The 23,607-nt window shown below is 41.4% G+C and overlaps 1 long non-coding RNA gene across 2 annotated transcripts in view; it reads left to right on the plus strand.

Annotated features, from left to right (window-relative positions):
- The window catches only part of LOC104867755, a 45,861-nt gene that overhangs the window by 6,065 nt on the left and 16,189 nt on the right, over positions 1-23,607 (plus strand). Inside the window, exons 1-2 of one of the 2 annotated variants that reach the window (XR_004515871.1) lie at positions 3,545-3,736; positions 6,846-6,935. This is a non-coding gene — a long non-coding RNA (uncharacterized LOC104867755). Of the gene's footprint in view, positions 1-3,544; positions 3,737-6,845; positions 6,936-23,607 lie in introns of those variants that run through there. The other variant, XR_781845.1, reaches the window with a different exon arrangement.

Genomic DNA, 23,607 nt, shown 5'->3' on the forward strand with positions numbered 1-23,607 from the left:
CCACAAAAAAAAAAAAAAAAGAAAAGAAAAGAAAAAAGAAACAACTTCTAAGCGTGGGGCTCATGCCTGGAATCCCAGCTACTTGGGAGGCCCAGACAAGAGGATTGAAAAGTCAAGAGCAACTTAGATCTTACCTTAAAATAAAAAATTTTAAAAAGGGAGCCCGGGGATATTGTTCAGTGGTAGAGGACTTGCCTGTTATGCATGAGGCCCTGGGATCAGTACCTGGCACTGAAAAAAAAAAAGAAAAAAAAAAGCCTTGCCCTACTTCAATTTCCATGGTGTAAATACTGTTACCATGGTGTAAATACTGTTGCCCTGGCAGATTTCAATTACCAAATGCAGAGCCAGGCTCCATGCTGTGTACGCCAGCTCCAGAGCATCACTGTGATGTTCTAGAAGACTGTTTGGTGTTTTGTTCTTGGTTTTCATTTGTTTACTTGGTGATACTATAGAGTGACAGTATCTTTGCTGGCAGGTCTGCACTGCACAACTCTATGGCACCATTCACATTTACATGAAGAGTGCATTTATTATACTTGTACAAAGCACAGCTTTTCTTGGTGGTCCTATTTTCTAGTACTAAAATGATACTATTTTACTGCTTTGTAAGACCTACTTAGGTGTACAAGATCAAAGTAATATGGGTAATACAATTAGGGCTGTGAGGCTGCTTCCCTCCCCCTTAACCTTAGCAATGCCCCAGGGTAACCCCCCTACCATTGTTCTAAGGCTTACTCATATGGAGACAGATTAAAAAGCAAAGACCCCCCCCCCCGAAGCCAGTCCTGAAAAATTCCAAACTAGGACTCATACACGCCAAATCTACCAACATGACCTACCATAATGTTTCTTCACCTGTAGCTCATTGAAGGTTCATGCATATAGACTACATCTCATTATATGCAATTATAACAAGATAAACCATTAAAAAGGACATGGTGTGGTGGCGCATGCCTGTAATCCCAGCACTCGGAAGGCTGAGGCAGGAGGATCGCTGGGAGTTCAAGACCAGCCTGGGCTACATAGTGAGTTCCCAGTCAGTCTCAACTACATAGTGAGACCATGTCTCAAAAACCGCCCCCCAAAACAAAGGACATATAAAATAGACACAACACCCTGTCAATCACGTTGTCAACCATGCTCTAAAAAAAACCCATTGGGAGGCATCCCCAAAACAATACAACATTTTAAACCCCTCTATCCTAGGTCCTTAGTGCTTATGCCATTTTCCCTTCACAAGCATGAGCCCGCTTACTCTAAACCTCCCATTGACTTAGGAAAGTTTGCTGTTTTTTCCTTACCATCATGTACCACTTCCAAGTTTTTGTTTGTTGCATACAAGAACCACAAAGAATGTCCTGGACCCCATCACCCATGATAACAGAAGTTCTGAAACTTTAGTACAGACTGAAATCACCTATTGTGCTTGCTGAAACTCAGATTGCTAAATCTCATTCTTAGAGTCTCTGATTCTATAGTCTGGCTGGGATTTGAATTTCTAATGAATTCCCAAATTGTGATGATAATAATGACCTTTGGACTTAGTCTTTGAGGAACACTGGCACATAGAAGAGTGCATATTTTCTCTGTGATAAGGAAATAACATATCAGTACTCAATTACAGTTTTTTGAGGAATCTCCATAATGTTTTCCATAGTGGTTGTACTAGTTTACAGCAACATTCCCAGGAACAATGTAGAAGGGTTCTTTATTTCCTAGCTGCCTCACCAACATTTGTTATTTTTTGACTTCTTTTTTTAAATAATATTTCTCCTTTATTTTATTTTTCTGTACCTTTATTTTACTTCTTGATAGCCCTTCTTTCTGGAGTAAAATGAAATCTCAGCATTGTTTTAATTTGTATTTCTCTAATGGCCAGAGATTTTAACAGAAGCTTAAATATCACATTATTTCTTTTATATGACAAATTCAAAATATAAATAATTCAAAGGTCAAGGGCTGGGGATTTAGCTCAGTGGTTCTGCCACTTGCCTCATAAGCACAAGGACCCGAGTTCGATCTCTGGTACCAAATAATAATAATAATAGTAATTTAAAGGTCAAAAAAATAGATAATAGGAAACACAGAGATAGATCTTTTGCAAATTGGAAGGGGGTCTAGAGGTGGAGGATGGGGAGGGAGGGGTGGAAGAAGGAAAATGAAAAGAATTAAATGTTTTATGTATATGTACCAGCTCCCTACAATGAATGTAATCATTATGTGTTGCCAACATGAACTAATAAAAAAAGAAAAATAATAATTAGACAGCCTGCCTTGGAGAATAGGGGCTTAAAGTAGAGTGGGGTCCCAACTCACATACTTATCAGGGACTGGCGGGTAGCAGAAGTATAAGTACTGGGTAGCTCAGATTTGCAGAATGTTACTTTTATTTCTCCCTCCCCCTCCCACTACTCCTCTTTCTCCTTTCCTTCTTCTATTCCTTCTACTCCTACTCCTGCTCTTTCTCTTCCTCTTTCTTTTTCCTCTCCTTGTTCAAGACCGAGCCCTACTGTGTTACTCAGACTGGTGTTAAACCCTGAGCTCAAGGGATCCTCCTGTGTCAGCCTCCCAAGTAGCTGGAACTACAGGTGGGTGCCTTCTTGCCCAGCTGAAAATGTTACATTTAGTGAAAAGAAAAATTCAAAACATTGCATTCAGGATTAATTCTTTTGCTTTGAGTTTTAGGAGCACTAGCCCCACACCAAATTCATCCAGACTGCAGGGCAGTAGCATGCTAGGCAGTGGTCTATGACTGAGCTACATCTTCAGTCTCTGGTTTGTCTTTTGGAAAGGACAAATTGGTCAAGACTGAAGTCATTGTGTTGCAGTCTAGGTTGAGTCCTTGCTTTTAATAATAGAAATTTAAACTAAAGCACAAATTTACAGAAAAAAAATGTTTCAATTGAATGGTTAAAGGGAAGATAGGAAAGGACTCCAGCTTAGGTAGCTGGAGGGAACATACTCTGATACAGGGGTATAGACTGGCCCACTCACAAAGGCAGAAGGTCAGCTGTTAAGGATTAGCTGCTGATCTGGGTACAGTTGATCATTACTTCAGTCCTAGTGTCATAGTTCTTAGTCATGGTGTCGTAGCTCTGGAATCTTTACATCTGGGGGATGAATTTGTTTCCAGGTGATCAGGATTCAGCAGATTCAGGATAACATCTGGAGACTTCTCAAATTTAGATTGATGTCCCTGGAAATTGCCCATCCTGTCATTTTTCTTTCTTTCTTTCTTTTTGTACCGGGAATCAAACCCAGGACCTTGAGCTTTCCAGGCAGGCACAGTGCCACTGAGCCACATCCCTGGCCCTCCATCCTGTCTTTTTTAATCTTGAAGAGGATGAAATTATGTAAATTCAGGTCTAACCAACCTTGTTTTTACAATATATAAGCAGACATTCCCTAAATGATAAACATCTATATATACAGCTGAGATTTGATGCAAATTTTATAGCAACAAAGGTTACAAAATGAAAGTCAAAGTCAAACTTTCTTTTTTCCCAGTGGCAAAAGTTTATTTGAAAAAGTAAAAGTGAAGAGTGAAGGAGAAACTGGCTCTGCAGCACAAACTTGGGCGGAGTAAAAGAGGAAAAAGTAAGATAAAATTACACCCTGGAGGAAGCAGCCCATCCTATTGAAACTCTGCTCTAGTTCTCACAAGAAGTCTGAGTGCCGGGCTTTGGGAACTGTTCTATGCATGTCTTCCAGGATCTTGTGATTAATTTTTCAGGTAATGCCTACTTCCCCAGCTGATTTTGCCACACGCCTTGATCTCCTATATCATTTCCCTCTGATAGACAGAAATCCCCATTGTTTTTTGGTACCGGTGATCAAACTCAGGACCTTGCGTTTTCAAGGCAGGCAGCGGCACCACTGAGCTAAATTGTGGCCCTTCGCATAATTCTTTATGGGGTTCTGAGGAAAAGTCAAACTTTGTTGGACATCTGTAGGCTTGAGTGAAGAGTTAAATTTCATAGCAAAATGGCTTTTAAGTCTCTGGCTGTCTCCGGAGAAAACACAAGTCACGTTTTTAATACGCAGCAGGTAAGGGCCCAGGATTCTGCCTCTTTCCTCAACCCTATAATGATCCCTGTGTTATTGTTCTTGTAAAAATAAAATGGGATATGTTTACCTAATTTGGAGAGAAGTAGGGCCTTGCTTACTCCTTAGATGGACCTTCACTTAGGTTGTTTTGAGAGTTTTAGATATTTTTTTCAACCCTCACTAAATAGTCTGAACTTTATATTGGCCCTGGAACTTATCAGCACATTTAGAGATGTTACATTGTCTTGAGCTAAAGTTTGAAAGTACAACTTTGTAGAGATCTTATCTATAGCTAATGATTAAGAAAGCAAAGCCAGGCATGGTGGTGCACACCTTTAATCCCAGGGAGGCTGAGGCACCAGAATTGCTGTGAGTTCGAGATCAGCCTGGGCTACATAGTGAGTTCCAGGTTAGTCTCAACTACATAGTGAGACCCTGTCTCAAAAAAAGAAAGAAAGAAAACAAAGTCACATCTTCACTTTTGAAATAGCCCCCTACCCACCTATCTCCAGCTTGCTAATGACTTTCTGCCTAACATTATAATTGTGTCAATTGGAAGAATGGGAGCTACGCAGTGATAGGTGAAAGGGAGTCAGTGGCCCAGTCCCTCACCACAGAAGGAGATGTCAAAAGGGGAAAGGGGATAGATACTGTAACTCCCTTCCTAAAACTCTCATCCTTTTAGGATCCTCAAATTTGAGGCTATTAGGAAAGTCTACCTGGCACCCAGGTGTGAAGAGGTTGTGTTTTGTGGTAGCTCCTTCTAAAAGTGGCTCACCAATTTAATCTTACCACAGGCTTTGGGTTGCTGGCCTCTCCTTCTGGAGTTGGATTCCAGGTTATTCTCATCTTGAACAAACAATTAAATGAAATTGGCAAAAAGCAGTAACAAAGTTTATTTGAAAAAGTAAAGGACAAAAGTGAGAGAAAAACTGGCTCTGGAGACTGGTCCTGGGTGGAATAAGAGAGGACTAAAACTACACCCTGAAAGAAGCAGAGCAGGCTATCATAAGGAAAGCCACAATAGCAAGCTCTTCTTGGCACCTATGTGCTTTTTATACTGTCCAAATCTCGAGGAAAGCTGTGAGAACTTCTACATAATGGTCCTGAGAAGGCATGTTGGGATCCCATGCCTCAGGCTAACATCAGGTCTAGGCCATTCTTTTGAAAATCTGCTTGAGTTCTCACCAGAAGTCCAGTTTGGGAACTGTTCTGCACATGTTCTCTAGGATCTTGTAATTAACAGGTCATGCCTACTTTCCCAGCTAGCTTTGCAATACCCTAATCTCCTGTCTCAAAACTGCAACACAAAACCCACTTATTTATTCCAAAGTGCCAACACTGCAGTGGAATCCGAATGCTGGTTTTCTGCAGTGATGCTGGGGCAACTTGACTCATATGCCGACAGAGAGGGTTCTGCATGCCCACTGTGCCATAGTTTTGCCATCACTGGAATAGAGGCGCAGAGAGATGAGTAACTTGCCCAAGAATGTATAGTACCTAAGTAGTAGAGCGTTCAGAATTTGTTTTCAGTGTGTGAGGTTGGGTCCCCCTTCAGCACCTCTCTTTTCCCTCTCTAGATTACCTGAGGTGAGGCATAGGAAAACAGAGGCAGAGATAAAGAAAGAGAGGGCCACTGGGATGCCTTTAGTCAGTCATTGTGAATGTTGGAAGTCTAGGATTTAGATAGAAATCCAGGGATGCCTGTTTGGCTTTTTTTGAAAGCCAAGACTTGCTTAGCCTTCTTGGAACCTCACTTCTGCTTTCTCCCATAATGATATGATCCCTGACCCCTTTCCTACTCACACCTTTCTATTTGGTGACCCTGGGATAAGCATCTGAAAAAAAGTTTTTTTGACATTTCCTTCAAGTGCTGCTCATAAGACACTAGCAGTGATGTGGAAACTGAGAACTGCTGGTTGCTTCAGAGACCACAACATATATAGTTCTCTACTTTAAATATTCTGTTTAAGATTAAAATAACATTTCAATTATTTACCATGGAGAAAAATTGACCTTCCAGGAAGATGCACCAAATTTATTGTTTGCTTTCACAGAAACCCACCTGGCCCTTGATGTGTGAAAATAACAGCTATTCTTTATTGGGTGATTACTATGTGCCAAGCACACTGTTAAATGTCGAATGGATGTTAGCTTAAATTTTTACAACACTCTTTGGAGGAAGATGTTATTGTTGTCTCTGTACAGATAAAAGGAGTAAAGATGTTGAGAGGTCAAGTCAGTTGCCTGAAGTTACTCAACTAGCAAGTGGAAAAGCTAGAATTTTGCAGTCAAAGGTCACCCTTCAATCAAACACCTCATTTTCTTGCCTTTGATACTAAGGCTTTATAAGATCCAGTTACATGGGAATGTAATTGAGAGACTATGCTGGAAGAGGAAATGAACACAACCCTAGGAGATGCTTCAGTTCTGTTTCAGAGTATCGGCTGATAAGCCATGTATCAATCTTCTTTCCTCTTGCCGGGAGTAGGGAGGAACAAGGGACAACAGGAGAGTGTCTGTTGCTCGTGTTCTAGAACAATATGCAGGTTAGTTTTTGGTCTTAGTTTCATACTTGATGTAAACTTCATTCAAGACAAGTAGAAGGACCTGATTATTCAAGAGACAAGTGGTAGGAAAAAATGCAGAATAATAAAAAATGTACAGGACAAATGCAAATATATATTTGCACTGTGAGTGGTAAAAATATGTAAGCAGGAGTGATGAGTATGTAAGTAGTGATATAGATATATATTTTCTTTGCTTTTTTGAGACATGGTGTCTCTGTTATCCAGGCTGGCCTCAAATTCTGGGCTTATGTGGTCCTTCTGCCTCAGCCTCCTGAGTGCTAAGACCATAGGAGCACGCCACCGTGTCTGGCCAAGGTATGTATATTTATATGAGTATTGACACATGTGTATAAATATTGTGTAATAGCATCTGAATATTATATTTCTATACACATATTGTGAATTGAGTGAGGCCACACAATATGTTGTGTGAAAGGCTCTCCTGAATGCTTTTAAGATTAAAGAAGGTCAAGAAAAAAAGAAGAGCAAAACAAACAAAAAATATTAGGTGCACATATGTATATCTGTGTGCATTTATTTATGTAAATAACCAAGCCTCACAACTTGATAGAACTTCATCATTATAAGGGATCTTGACATCCATTATCTTGGTGAAGTGGGTGAACTATGTTTTGTTGTCTCTATTTTTCTAGATAAGGAAACAGAAACTCAAGAAATGTATGTGATTTCCCTGAGGCCATATTGGAAATGACAAAACAAGGACTGAGGCCCAACTTTTTTTCTAATTTTGGTGTACTAAAAATAGTAGGATTCGTTTATTTTTACTTACGTGATTCTGTGGACGTGTGAACATGTGTCTGTGGGCATTATACTATTGGGACTTCTTGGAAAACACAAGTTCTGAGGTGCTTCATTTCCATAATTCTTTTAGTGGGATTCTCCATGGTAGGAAACAAGTGTATATGGAAAGAAAGGGAGAAAAGAAGACTGAGAGAAAAACAGAAGGCAGACAAGAAGAAAAAAAAAAGGTAGAAGAAAAAAAAAGAAAGGGGCAGAAAAACATAACTCTTTGGTACATGAGTTAATTAATTTTTAAAAAACAGATTCCTTGTGATTTGAAAGGCCTCTCAGTGACAGCAGAAATACTAACAAGAATATAACTTTAGAACTCAGAAAAGATGTGTGTGTAGAATTCACCTCCCACTTAAATGCTGTTGGTTAAAACTATGTCACTTCCAGTTTTCCTCATCTGTAAAATGGGGCTAAAACATGTTAACAATTAAAATGGTTTGTTAGGAAAAACAAAATATTTTTATGGCACCTAAAAGGAACTCACAATTTAACACCTCACACCTACCGTCACTCTACTGAGAGTATGGAGGCCCAGCCATTTCCTAACTCATTCACTTCCTATCCCTGCCAGGTTCCCTATGAGCAGATTGGTGCAGGCCTTGCATTAGGTGCTCTGAGGCTTCCTGTCAGAGAACACTGACTCCAATGGAGAGCAGGTACAGGCCTCCCTGACTGAGGAAGAATCAGTCAATTTTCCAGAAGATTTTGGCAGCCTGGCAGGAAGAGAAAGATAGTGTGGACAGTTGGTTAAAACTAGGATTTATGGTGAGAGTGGTGGTACTGAGGAAGCTGAGGCAGGATGATTGCAAGTTTGAGTGCAGTCTGGATGACTTAGGACTTAGCAAGACCTTGTCTCAAAATAAAAAGGCCTGGGGATGTATCTGAGTGTGAAGGCCCTCAGTTCAATGCCAACTACCACAAAAACAAAACAAAACACTAGGTTTGAATTTAAAACAAAGAGACTAAAAAAATAACAAAAAATAAAAACAAAACACAGTTTGTAGATAATCCACTGGTTATTAACATGTTGATAACTGAAAGTTAAACATGTCTTCTGACACTATTTCAACTCTTCCATTTAGGTTAAATGTGCCCTGGACCTCTGCTACCTGACCCTTGGTTCAAACTACTGCAGAGTCCCACTCAGGCCTCAAGTGCTTATATAATAAACCTGAGGATGGAGGCTCAGGGTCTTGCTCTTTCCTTAATTTTTTCCTTTCACCTTTAGTAACTGATGATAACCTAGATAAGCTTTGCGTTTTCCTATGAAGCCCAGTGAGGGATAGGGTGGTGCCCTCCTTCTCAATTTTGTTATAGGCTACTTCATTTATAACATGATTCTGACTGAGCCTTGGTGCTCCCTGCTGTTAATCTTTCTCACCCCATGTTGTCCTCTTTCTGGGCCCTCTGGATATCTCTCTCTTTGTACTTCATGCTTCTGTCTTTTCATTGTTCCCAGGCTCTTTTGGGCCCTTGTCCTTTCAGGATCACCACTTGCCTTCACTATTTCCTCCTCTTCAGTTTACTGAGTTTGATTATGATGTAGGTGCCTTATGTGTTCTGGTTCGTGATCCTTTGCAAAGTGCCCTGTGCCTGCAAATTCTCTTCCTAGTGCATCAGGTAATCGTACAGAAGCAGGTAGTATAGGTAACTAGTACCAAATGGCAGACTAAGTCCAAAAGTTTGCTTTCCTCCCTCTCATTTGTCTTCTATCCCTCAGTCCTTTCTATTCATTGCACAAACATATATGGAAATAGGTCATCTCTTTCTCTCTTGCTCTTTTATTTTTTAGATGGGTCCTCACTCTGTTGCCCAGGGTGATCTCAAACTCATGTGCTCAAGTGATCCTCTCACTTCAGCCTCCCAAGTAGCTGGGACTACAAGTATGTGCAACCATCCCAGCTCAACAAGCATATGCTAAGCTCCTTCTATGTGCCAGGTTTTGTTCTGGGCACTAGGAATCAAATGGACCACATAGAATCCCTGTCTTTAATGAAGAAGCACCTCCTCCTCCTGGATTTTTGCTTCTTACTAGCAAAATTTTTTGGAGAAAGTTGCTTAACCTATCCAGGCCTTGCTTCCTATATAACCCAAAATTGTAGGCACAATATAGGTGCTATGAGAGAAGCCAGAGTGAATACAAAGGAAGGAGAGATCAGTTCCATTTCTTAACATCAAGATAGTCCATTCCTGTTGCTATTAAATATATCACAGACTGAGTAATTGATAGAAAAGAAAAATTTATTTTTTACAGTTCTGCAGGCTAGAAGTCCAAGGTGAAGGTGCCAATGTGATTGTTTTTTTCTGAGGCCTTTCTCCTGGGGTTGTAGATGACTACAGTTTTTCCACATCCTTAATATGATCTTTCCTCTGTGCTAGTGCATCCTTGATCTGTCTGTCTATGTGTCTGCCTGTCTCTTTTCATATTTTCTCTTTCTGCAAGAAAAACAGCTGGATTGGGTTAGAGCCCACCCTAATGGCCTCATTTGAATTTAACTGCCTCTAATGATCCTGTCTGCAAATACAGTCACGTTATGAGTACAGGGGTTAGAGATTCAGTGTTTGAAATTTTTTGGAGGGGGGAATTCAGTTCATTACACTGTCACCATCCTGGTTCTTGGCATTCCAGGAAGATGAATTAATTAGCCTTTCTGTCACACTCGAGGAACAAGAGAGCACAGGCAAGCAAAGTATAGGTTTAGAGAAAGCAATTTTATTGTAAAGCAGGATACAGCTCATAGAGAAGCCAGATTGTTAGAAGTTCCTTTTATTTCCCTATACTTTCCACTTTAAAGGTGCTCTATGCCTTCTTCCTGCATGTGGTTTGTATGAATGAAGTGACAGCTAAAGACATACTGGATGTGTAGAGTCTGTGGGGTGGTGTGGGAGGGCTTCCTCACAGGCCAAATGGCTGAGGGGAAGGGGAGGGTATAAGGAGCAGACAGCTACTCTTCTCTTTTCTTTAGAGTTCAAGACAGGATGTGGCAGGGGAGAGAGGAAAAGAGGAGTAACGGCAGCTTGGTTATGTAACCAGCACTGCAAAATGAAATTTCTGAAAGTTAGGTTGTTTTGCTTTTAAAGATTAATTTCTCCAAACTTCTTACTGCTGGAAACCTCCTCCTCTCTTAAGGCCCCCAAAAGTGACAGAGTATGCAGATACCAGTCCCAAGAAGCCAGGTACCTGGTTTGTACTGACTTTAAGGTTCAGCTCCTTATGGCTTTCAATTATGATTTAAAGATTTTTGTATCTTCAGCACCTATCTCTATACCTGACATATTGTAGAATTTCAAAAAATATTTACTAAAATGCATAAACTGCCTTTTTACCTAAAATACAGACTGTTACTCTTTCCCTACTTACAACCATTATTATTCCACACACACTCTGTTCAAATATCCAACTGTCCTGGGTTTGCTCCAGATGTGTGACCTTGCATCTGAAGAGGGCCCCTTCTCTGTCTCTGCTCTGCCTGCTCAAGGATTTCCTAACTTTGAGTCGATCAGATATAGCAGTGAATGTAGGAATCCATTTGGTTTTCTTCTGTCCCAACAATCCTTGTCCTTCTTAGTCTTACCCCTGACAGGGCATGTTCACTCTCCAACATCATATGTGTGAAATTTATGTAATGGCTGAGGAATTCTTGTTCACAATTTAGGTGGGAGAGACAGAAGGGGGACCAGAAAATGGGTGGCCCACTCACTTTACTTCTCAAAGGTGTTTTATGGGGCAAAGCTATGAAATGAGGCATGCACAAAGCGGGTACAAAACTATAACATCCCAAGGAAAATTACAAGGTGGGCACGAGGGGGGACAAAACCGTGATCAACCAATAAGATTAAATGGAGGTAATATTGATTAAATGGAGATCAAATAGGGAAGCTAGTAGGTAGCAAGCTACATGGATTTCTCAGAAGTACTGGGCTAGCTAGGGATGTTTTTGGTCTCCAATTAAGGTGATTGATGTCTATTTAGAATATCAATCATTGCATTCATCTCTGGGGGAAATATGTGGGTATAGTAATTACTCTGTTTTTGATAATAAAGAACAAAGGAACCCAAAAAGCTCTTCGCCAGCACCGTTTTGTGAGTCATCAGGAGCCCACTCTTCCTCCTCCAGGGAATTACTGGGAGCAGGTCTTTCACTTGGGTCAGGCTCCACAAAGCAGCAATGTAGCTAACAAGGAGACCTGGAGTTTGGTTGAGTCCAGTTCAAAGTCTACCATATACAGTTCAAATCTCCTGATGGTAAGGGGGAGAACCTTCTCTCCAGCAGAGCCAGATTTTATATATTTTAGTACTTCAAAATTTTAGTCTCTGGTCTTGGAGTTGGCACTCCTGAGCAGTTTATAACTCTGCCCCTGGTGATTCTGCTTGAGCTCTTCACCCCTTCTCTAAAACTTTAGACCCTTGACCTGTCTGCCTGACTAGAGGCAAGAAAGGTCAGTGCAGGAGTGGGAGCTTTTGAAGACACAAGAGTTTGAGAAAAGCAAGAGTAGATTAGAGATTAGCACTAAACTAAACATTTTAGGGAGTGGGCATGTATTTCAGTGGTAGAGTAGCCTGGTTGAGTAGCGCCATCTAGTGACAAATCCCCAAGTTTGGATTCTCTTTGCCTTATTCTGACTTTGCAAACCTGGACTGGCAAATTGTTACCGCCTCCCCTACTGCATCACTCCTAGTATCCTGCCCTGCCAAGAATGCTCCTCTTCCCAGAGAGGCAGACCCCAGAGCATCCTGCCTTCTGGGTAAATGTTTCTCAGGGTGCTTAAAGGTCTCCCCAGAGATCTGCCCCACCTTGTCTCCCGTGGGTGTTTGTCCCTTGTCCTCTTTCCCTAGGGAAGGTACTGTATCACCTTTCCCCCTCACCTTTCCCCATACTTTTTCCTCCCTAGGAATAGACTCCCCTTCTCTTCCCTACTCCATCGCAGGAAGCCTCTTCCTGTCTTGAGAATCCAGACCCAACTTTTTTTTTTTTTTTGGTACCAGGGACCAAACTCAGGACCTTGCGTGTTTGTAAGTTAGGCGTGGAACCACTGAGCTAAATTCCCGGCTAGACCCAACTTATTAACAAGGCCTCTGCCTAGTCCCCAGAGGATTCGCACACCCTTGTTCATCTGCTAAACTCCTCCCCACCTCTGAGTGTACTGAGATTATTTACTTATGTGTCACCCAGTGCTTTTATGGTAGAAACTAGGTCTCAGTCCCCAGTGTGATTCTGATGATGGGAACAGTGTCTGTTTTAGAGTAGGAGAGTAGGGGCTAAGGTGATGTTTGTGGAATTACTGAATAAGAAAATGAGCACATGTCCTTCAGCCACTGTAGAAGCTGTAAATGCAGTAAATATTTAACTTAAAAATATTACAGTAAAAGATACATGGCCATTAATCTCCCTCAAAATATTCCCCCTCCTTTCAAACACACTTAACCTATCATTCATGTCCTTTTCTAATGTTCTGGAAGTTCTCTTTGGATAATGTCATTAGGTACATAGTCTTGGCTATCTTGCTGTTCTGAATCCATTCAAAACATTTACCTTTCATGGTCATTTTGACTGGGCGGGGGGGAGGCCAAAATTCACACAGTACAAGATCTGATGAATAGAGTCGATGAGGACACACTGGCATACTTTTATGAGCCTGCTTTCTGTTGGATGTCACTCAGCAGAAGCATTCACCATATTTTTTTACCATACCTCATAAAAACACTCATGAAGGAGGACTTCCAGAACTGCTTGAGAAAGTAGCAAAAATGATGGGATAAATGCGTTCAAATGAGGGGGACTATTCTGAGGGAGATTAATGGCAATGTATCTTTTATTATAATAATTTGTAAATTTAAACATTAACCTTATATTTCCATCAGACCTCATACATTTCTAAGCACTCACTGGACCTAACCTGTCCTCATTGGAGGGTGCTGTTAGCTCCCAGAGTGACTGTAGGTAGAACTGTTCAAGGCAGTGGGTGCCAACTCCTAAATATGCTCCAAGGTACCCCAGCTACTGCTGGAGAAATTGAAAGTCAGCCCTAGAGATCTAGCGAACACTCTCTGCTTGTCAGTTGCTAACAGTGCTCCCTTCCCTGAGCTAATGTGAGGCTTTAGCAACAACAATTAACTCATGGAAATTGGAAGTTAGTGTAGAGGAAAGTATAGACATTTGAGCTCTAACAGAAGCCAAGGAGTTTCTGGTAGAAGGAAGATCCTGCATCTGGACCAATTCCTCCTATATCAACTATACATTCCTTTATTTGAATCCCAAACTCTTCGCAAATATCACTTCTTTGCTGTGCATAAAAACTGGGAGAGGTGCAAGGTAGGCAGCAACCACTTTGCCTGAATAAAGAGAAGACCAGAGAAGTTAGGTAGGTGTCTTATCTAACCTCACCAGTCCATAAAGACATCACTTACCCTTCTGCTTTCCAATTCAAGAGGTCCCCTCTCTCTCGCCACCATGTTAAGAGACTGACTCATCTTTCTAACCAGCTACCTTCTATAGAGGATAAATACCATGTGTGAGAAACTCTTTGTTTCTGTATACCAAGAAGCTGTGAAAGCTATGTATGCCCAGAAATGTGTTTGCTTTAATCACACAGATCAGTTGCATCTAGCTCAACATGCTGAATATCTGCTTCCCTATAAAACACTTCATTTGTTTCCTAGAATTGAGTGTCTGGCTTGGCAGGTAAGATGAGATATAGTGGCCAAGAAGCTGGTCAGTGGGCACCATGGGAAGAATGAGGTATAGAAGCAGAGAAATGTGTTCTTCAGGTCAAAATCCATCCCCAGAAAGGGAGAATAACTTGCTCAGATCTGAGGGACTGAATGGCAGATTTTGTACTAGAATCTACTACTGGCTATAAGACTAATGTTCTTTCCTTGTTTCTAAGGCTCTCTATTCAGAGAAGACTTTCAGTGTATACTTCTCACATAGCAAAACCTAGTTTACCAAGTCTAAGCTGGGATTCATACCTCTTGTGGGCAGGGGGACAAGCAATCCAGTGTGGTAGCACATACTTGTAATCCCAGATACTTGGGAGGTTGAGGCAGGCCAGCCTGGCAACTTAGTAAGACTGTCTCAAGGGGAAAAGTAATAAGGGAAAAGAAAAAAAATATGAGAAAATGAAAAAATGGAAATAAAGTGTTTGTAAATGGGAAGGGGAGGAGAGGGTAAAGGGAGGGCAGGGACAAGGGGAAAAATGAGAATCAAGACCTGTCATGTAAAGGTACAAGATCCCAATAATGAATGTAACTGTACTGTATACCTAAAATGTACCAGTAAACTCAATTTAAAAAAAAACAATATATCCATGCCAATTTTTTAAAAAAGGCTAGGGAGGTATCTCCTGTGGTAAAGCACTTGCCTAGCATTCTGGAAGCTCTGAGTTCAATCCCCAGTACAAAAATATGGAAAACAACCCCAAAAATTTAAGAAAGACAAAAAAGCAAGACCAGAACAGAAAGCTGAGGGAAGGAACCTAGTAGAAGTTAGATGACTTCTTCCTCCTCCTCATCTTCTTTCTCTTCCTTCACCACCCTACTTCTCTTTCTTCTTCCTCTTCCTGTCCTTATCTTTCTCCTCCATCTCCTCCATTTTCTCTGCCTCCTCCTCCTCTTTTTCCTCCTCCTGCTCCTTTTTGTGATATTAAAGATCAAACACCGGGCCTCATACATACTAGATATGTGCTCTACCACTGAGCTATATCCTAGCCCTGAAGATAGACTCTTATCTTTATTTTGATTAGTAATATTTGAAGTACATAATGATTAATTCTTCATGGGAGATGGACTCTTTAAAGACTCATCTTTAATCACCCAATGTAAACCTGTGTGACTGACGAGGAGCACAGGCAGTTATGGAATATGAGCTGGAATTTATTGTAACAGATGAGATCCCAATTAGATATGGGGAATTTCTCTGACAAATAGGTAAAAAAAATAGTAAGATGTATTTCCATCTTTCTATTCTTCAGAAAAGATATTTTTTACTCTATCTACCCCTCCTTGAGGTCCACATATGTACACACTGAACTGAAGCATCTTATCCTTTTGTCTGAGACTAATTCAACTTGTAGACTTGAAGACTGGGATTTGAGTCTTGACCTAGAGTAGTGATGGTGGACCTTTTGGAGACCAAGTGCGCAAACCGCAACCCCAAACCTACTTATTTATTGCAAAGTGCCAACACTGCAGTTAAACCTAAGTGCTTGGCTGCTGGGACGATGCTGGGGTGACTTGTCTCTTGTTTCAACAGAGATCAAGGACCACAGCCTGGGTGGAGGATATCTAGGAAAGCATAAAGAGGACGTTATTCACAATAACCCTTCCTATAAATAGTGGGCATTCTACTCAACAAAGCCTTTTCATGTCTATATTATTTTTTGTTTGTTTTTCCAGTTCTGAGAATTTGACCCAGTGCCTCATGCTTGCCATTGACCTACATTTCTGGCCCTTTTTTTAATAAAAAAAATCTTCAGACAGGGTCTTGCTGAGTTGCCTGTGCTGGCCTTGAACTTGTGAAGCTCTTGCAACTCAGCTTCCTAAGTAGCTGAAATTATAGGCACGTACCACTGTAACCAGCTCATGTCTATATTCTTAATTAATCCTACCTATAAAGTGCTTTAATCTCTACTTGGTAGATGAGGAAATTGCAGCTTGTCTTAGCTACTTTTCTTGTGGCTGAGACAAAATACCCAACACCCACAAGTTAAGAGAGGAAAGGTTTATTTAGCTCACAGTTTGTGGAGTTTTAAGCTCATAGGCAGCTGGCTCGAAGGCATAGTGGTATGATAGAGGGTCATTGCAGAGTAGAAAATAAGCAGCAGCAGCAGTGATAATGACAAGCAACTTTCTGTACTATGTTAGTTACTTTTCTCATTGCTGAGACAAACCACTCAACACCAAAAGTTAGATGGGAAGGTGTTTATTTGGCTTACAGTTTGTAGAAGTTTCAGTCTATAATCAGCTGGCTCTGAAGCTGGGATGGCAAACAATCATTGCAGAACACAAGGTGACACATGGTGGCAAGGGTGACAAGAGAAAATTACCAGGGTCTCCCTGCCCCTTTTATCTTATTCAGACTACTTAAGGTGGAGAGCACTCATACTCTTAATCCTAGAGCCCTTGAGCCTATCACTGCACCATGAATCAATTCTAGCTTCACACATTCTAGCTCAGACCTATGACCAGATGAGGCTTTGAGGGGACATCTAGACCCAAACCATATCATGTACCTTATATCTTATCCAGGCTACCCACCTTAGAGCAGGTAGCACTCATACCCTTAATGCTACGATTGCATCCTTGATCCATTCCAGCATCACACATCCTAGGTCCAGCCACCTCTTCAAAGCCCTGCCTATGACTGCATGAGGCTTTGGGGGACATCTAGATACAAGCTGTAAAAAAGCTCAAGAAAGAAGAGAAGGGCAGAAGGTGTAGCTACAGTCTATGCTTAGCATACAAGAGGCCCTGGGCTCAAGCTTTAGCACAGAAGGAGCAGGAAAATGAAAAACACAAGGAAGAGAATCTGTAAGGCCATGGTGAGTGACTCTCAGAACTGGGCATAGAACCAAGCCTTCTAAGTCCAGGTTTCAAATTGCTATCAGTTTTCTTGCATTTGCCTTCCATCTGTGGCCCATGGGGGATCTGCTCTCAAAGATAAATCCCAAGCTCTTTAACTGAACCCTAGAAATTTAGAGGAGAGTGAATATTTCTGAAGGGTTGGACAAGGAGAGCACTTTGGCTGACACTGCTAATCCTGAATATGTGTAACATGTGCCTCAAAATCACATCAGCACTTGTGCAGATCTTTCCAGGCACCTGCCTCTACAAACTGATAGAGTCACCCCTGCCTGACACTCCAGCTGCTCAGGGTCCACTGGTCTTATATTTTTTTCTTTGACAAAAATCCTAAGCTCTTTAGCTATGTTTTGGGTACTGTTGAAAGTGGTCCTATCCTGTTTGTTGGGTTGTCCTAGAAGAGTAATTGGCTTTTTGAGGCCTGGTGGAGGCACCATTGGAACCTTGGCACTGGCTCAAGGCAAGGAGACCTGTACCCAGGACTTCTCGTCCTGGGAGGCCTGTGAGAATGCCTATGTGGATGGACACCTTCTGCTGAACCCAAATGAAGGTCAGAGACTACTGAATGCTTGGAGGTCATGGCTCTGGGTACTTCTTGGTCAACCCTGGTCTTCCGTAAGGCCCAAGGTAACTCATTAACAATGTGTGGTACCATGTTAGTCTTAACCCAAAAGGGTCCTTCCAAGATACTACAATGACTACACATTTGGCATGATACTTGGGACTGGATCTATAGACACCCCCACTACCCAGTACTATTTGAGGGGATCAGCCAAAAAGAGAGGTAAAGAAGGGCTGAAGTGTAGTGAGGAAGGTGTGGGATGACTAGTAAATGAGACTTCTGACATGTTTTTTTCCTCAGTGCCATGTCCTGATCTCCACACTCTTTGTGGTCTGTGTCCTGGTCATGTTCTCCCAGGAAGCAGAAATCCAGCTAGATTATTTCTCTCCCAACTTCATTCCTATAGAACATGAGGTAGAGGTGGGAGTAAATCAGCAGCCACAACAGCAGTAACAACAGCAAAACAACGGTCTTGTTTACTGTTTTGCCCCTGCCCATGTGCTGCACCTGGAACTGCTCTATGCTCTTTGGTTTGGAGCAGAACATTTTGCGCAGGCCATTTCCTGCCTTGTGTAGCCCTCTCAACCTGGCCAGCATCTTCAGTTTGTTCCCTGTGCTAGTGAAACTGGTGGTGGATGACAAAGCTGAACTGCAACCCCACCTTCGATTCACCTGGGGGCCGTTCATTCTGTGTGTGACGAGGTTCATCTCCTTAGCTTCCTAGGAAAGCCCCTGGCTCTGACAGTTCTGGTTTGTTCCCTCAACTTCTCCTGGCAAGAGGTGTCTGCCTTTCTCCCGATTAGGTGGCAGAAATCATATTCTTTGGCTCAGTCTTCCTTTATGTGGAGTTCATGGACATGTCCACCCAAGGTCAAGGTGAGCTCCACTTTGGAAACATTTTTATATGTCTCTGGTAGACTATCATAATTCTCACCACTGTTGGCTATGGGGATATTTATTCTTATCTGCTCTGGGCCAACTTACTGCTGCTGTCACAGCCACTATGCACATATGCAATAATGTTGGTACCTATGCTCTTGGAAGGCTTCCAGTGTTATAATGCAGTATCCCTTGCTTACCAGAAACTAAGACCTAATAGGAGCCCTTTGGTCAAGACTCAGTTTCTGGTTATAGATAAGAATCTCCTCAGGTCTGACTTCAAAACAAGTTGTTGGGTTGTCTTCTGAGGAAGTAACACAGGCAAGCAAGCTGAGCTGGAAGGTTGAACTGAACCCTCACTGTTGCTGATGCTGTGAGCATAATTTTCTTTACAAAACATTTAAATAAAATATTCTTTGAAATCTCCATTGCTGAGTGTTCTGTGGTTTTTCTGAGAATTACTTGTGGACATCAAAAGGGATAGAGTTGGTACAATAAACTAATGACATAAGACTATGTAGGCAAATCATTTGATAGGGTAAAAATCAGTGTGCTACCTTCATTGTACCTGTTCCTCACGATAAAATATTATTAATCACAAATAGCTTGACTAGGAGAGAAAATGTTTTGTTTGTTCTGGGAATGTGGTGGGAAGGACAGAAAAACAGGTCCAAGAGTTGAGAAATAGAAGGCTGGCTGTCCTCTTTAGGTCATGCTTGTAAAAATACTGAGTGGGAAATACTCTTTAAGGAACACTGAAAGGGAATTGAGATCATAGCAAAACACCAAAGACAATACTTGCCTTCTTACTTCCTAGAAGGGGAAGATGTTGGAGCAATTTGCTGCTTTCAGAGACCATCCTAGTCTACTTCCTTTAAGCTATAGCTGGGGGAAAATGAGGTCTAAATAAGGGAAAAGATTTTCTAAAGGGTGCAAAGGGAAAAAGATGGCAGAGCTTGTAATTCTGTCACCTCAGAGTAACATTGTGTCAATCTTAGTTAACTCACCAGCTTCAGAGGTGGATGATTATAATTTATAAGCAAATTACAGAAGACTGTGCCCTGTTGCAGGCACCAGCAATGGTAGCAGTGGGATGAAGGGATGTAAGTGGGGCTAGGATATTATGGAAATTCTTGGAAGCTTGAACGAGTAGGGCAGGATATCCTGAGCTCTACATGGATAGGGGAAAAGAGCATAGAATGCCACCGAAGATTATAAAAATAAAAAGGTAGAATGTCGGGTGGGAAAAGCCTGAAATTCATCAAGTCCAACACCATCCTGATTCAGGTAGAGAAACTGAAGCCAAGAGAGAGGCTAGGACTCAACATGGTTTATTTACTGACCCAGGAGTATAATTAGGGCATCAATTAAACACTATCTCTGTTTTCCCCTTGCATCTGGATTCAATGATTGGACATTTTTACCAAAAGAGAGAAGGCAGAAGATAGCGTAAAATTTTATAATTTGCTGATAATTATATTATTAAATATTATAGTGTAACAGTGATGTGCTCGGTATGACAGTATATGCCTGTAATCCTAGCACTCAGAAACTGAGGCAGGAGGATCGCTGCTAGTGTGAGGCTAGTCTGGGCTACATAGTGAGTTCAAGGCCATCCTGAACTACACAGGAAGACTCTGTCTTAAACAAAACAAAACAAAGGAATAACGATGAAAGTCTTAGTTCAGTAGAGGCAAAACTGTGGCATACATGCAACTGCAGGCACACAGAGCCCTCTCTGTTGGCGCACAAGCCAAGTCGCCCCAGCATCACCCCAGCAGCTGAGCATTCAGATTTAATTGCAGCGTTGGAACTTTTCAATAAATAAGAGGTTTGGGGTGCAGTTTGGCACTCACTCTCTAAAATGTTCACCACCACTGGCTTAGTATGTACCTATTTTTATAACAAAACTGTATGTGTAAATCCATCCTAAGCCTCTAACACATGCTCTAAAAGATGAAGCCCACAAATCTCCCAGACATTAGGTCCTTTCCTGCTGAGTACTCCCAAGTATTTAGTCTTTTTTTTTCGTGATTGGTTCTAATTACCATACTGAGGTCACCTCTTTCTTCTTCCCAGTCATGACTTCCTCTGGAGAATATGGACTAGATGGGTGTCTCCCAAAGTCCCATGTGTTAAAGGCTTGGTTGCCAGCCCATAGCCCTATTGGGAGGTGGTGGAACTTTTAACGGGTGAGGCCTAATGGAAATAAATTAATTCACTGGGAGCATGCCCTTCCAGGGGATATTAGGACTGAAACAGGAAGACAGGATGTAGCTTAGACTCTCTGGGAATGGAAGTGTGGCAGATCCCAGAATTTATGCAAGACCACCTGTCCAAGCCCTGTATGTGAAGTTCTCACAGGTTCCAATGATATGGAAGGAATAAAAGGTGATGACACCATTGAAAGTATGCTATCAAGGCATTCCTCACGATAACCTGCCTCATGCCCCGCAACATAGGTAACCTTTTATTTTATATTTTTATTTTACTTTGGTTGTTATTTTTTCCTCTCTTTTACTCAGCCCAAGCTTACTCTGCAGAGCCAGTTTCTCTCTTACCCTTACTTTTAATTTTCCTACCTCAAATAAATATGACACTTTGCCACCATTTTTGCTTTTTTCACTCAATTCTTTGTTCAAGACAAAAAGAGTCTGGAAATCACCCCCAAGAAGGAGACTCCCACACTCCAAAACCCAGTAACAAGACCTTAGCCCCTACTTCTCCCCCTTCTTCCTGGCTACCGCAAGGTTAACAACCTCCTTTACACTATACTCCCACCATGTTTTACAGTGCCATCATAGAACCAAAAGCAATGAGCCAACTGACCATAGACTGCAAGTTCCAAAACTGTGAACCACAATAAATGTTTCGTTTCAGTTGATTATCTCAGGTATTTTGTCACAGTGATGGAAAGCTAATACAATGGAGATGCTAAATCATGCCTTTAAGTAGATCTTGTTGTATTTTTAATTTTTATCACTACATATTTGTACTACATGATATTACATTCATTATGGGGAGTTGGTACATGTACATAACACATCTTAATTCTTTTTACAGTCCCTTCCTCTCCCCCTCTCTGTCTCGGTCCCCTTCTCCTTGTCATATGTTAAGAAAATTTATTTATCTCACCTGTGAAAATTTCTCAGCCATAAGCTAACTTGTTCCTAGGCTCTCTCATAGTACAGTCATGTTCCACCCTAAATATTCATCTACACCTCCTAAATGTGCCTACTTTGCCCATAGCAGAGACCCCACTGGCCCTGCTCTCTGTAGAGCCTTTGATGACCCCTGTTTCTGGTAGTTAGGTGGGAAGGGCCCATCTCACAGCACACACTTCCTATCTGGATCTCTCTTATTAGAGTATCTAGGAAGTTTGTGGGCTAACCCTGGTCATATCTGGTGAAGAATGCAGTTGCCCTTCTTTCTCAGCTCTAGCAGTTCCTTCAGACCTGGTGAAATCTAGTTGGGGCTGCACTTTCAGCTCAGATCCTTAGAGGGCAACCACAGCCAGTTTATGAGAAATTATTCTGGGTGTGGCCTCTCCTTTCCACTTCCTTTTTAGTGCTTGTAAAATTCGAGAACCACAGGCTGTCTGCATCAGTGTGTGTTTAGATAACTTATATTCAGATCCCCTCATAGTAAAGATAGAGAAACTGAGGCCCAGAGAAGGAGTGAGACCAGTGTATAACACAATGATTCATTCTGTGGCCCTTAGAGTGAAAACTAAGATTTCCTGAATCCTGTTCAGAAATCTTGAAACACACTGCTAAGCATTTAATCCTAGTTCCTCTTTTTACAATTGTGAAAGTTGAGGCCTAGGAAAGAAATATTCTAAGGTCATACAGTCATAACAGAGCTAAAACATGGATCTAGGTCTTTTGAATCCCAGTCTACCACACTTGAAACAATATTAAGTATCTAGCTCATTTTATTTATTTCTAGATGAAAAGGCATGAGAGAAGGAATGTCATTTACCTAAGCACAGGGTAAATCTGTGACAGTCATAACCATAGGTGGCTGTTAGAACTGGAACTAAATGGAAATTGGGACTCTGATTCCTAGTCCTGCAGAAACCCCAATCAAATAGTAGGGGGTGGGGATTTATTCCTTAATTTAACCTGACACCTTCAAACCACCCCGGGGGAGCTGGAATCTGGGGCACACAGAGGGTATATGTGTTTGTCTACACAGGACCCTCCTCATCAGGAAGAAAGAACTCCACTGAATGCTCACCTCATTTCTCCCTTTTCAAGGCCTCTGCTTTGAGAATGAAATGACTCACGCACAGCCCCCCATCATTGCTGTGGAATACATAATTGCTAGCTGGGACATCACCATAGCACCCAGCCATCACATTTACAGAGTTCTGTCTTGTTCTTTTCAAAGCTTTTTCTTATCCTGTATTTTTGTTTTGTCTCGTTTTGTTTTTCTGCAGCTTCCCCAAACTCCAGAGAGCCAGATGAGGCAAATATAATTACTTCTTTTACAAAAAAGAAAATGATTTTCTGTATAGACCTGGAGCCCCTACAGAAATATCAGTAACACCCAAGTACCTGATGGCAGCTCCCTCCCTCTGGGGCCAGGCACTGTATTGGGCTTTTGTTGGAGAAAAAGGAGACTCAGACTCCATATTTAAATGTTCACAATCTATATATTGATTAGGTTGTCACCATCACTCAGTAGTAATCCTCAGCCTTTTCTCCTCTTGTGATCCCAAACGATGCCTTTCAACTAGTAACATTGAACCAATTTTATAGTTTTTTCCAACACATTTGATTAGGCATTAGGAGATAAGCATTCTTTTTAAAAATTTTATTTTGTTTTTTTAAAGAAATTTTATTTTATTTTCTCCCATTCCCCCCAAGTCCCCTCCCCTCCCTATGTACAGAAGTGTTGTTTCCATTTTCCCTTTTTTGTTGTCCCTTCCTTTCTCCCTCTCTTCTCCCTTGTTCCCCTTCCCATTTGAACACTTTCTTCCCATTTCCCAACATCTATACAGCCCAAATGCCCACCAACACACGAGTGACTAAGAAGATGTATTTTTTTTATGCAATGGAGTACTACTGTACCATAAAGAGGGATGAACTTCAGACATTTATAGCTAAATGGATGGACCTAGAGACCATGCTCTTTTTTTTTTTTTTTTT

This window comes from Fukomys damarensis, unplaced genomic scaffold, assembly GCF_012274545.1.
Source record: "Fukomys damarensis isolate Sample0158 unplaced genomic scaffold, DMR_v1.0_HiC HiC_scaffold_39, whole genome shotgun sequence".
Lineage (NCBI taxonomy): Eukaryota > Metazoa > Chordata > Mammalia > Rodentia > Bathyergidae > Fukomys > Fukomys damarensis.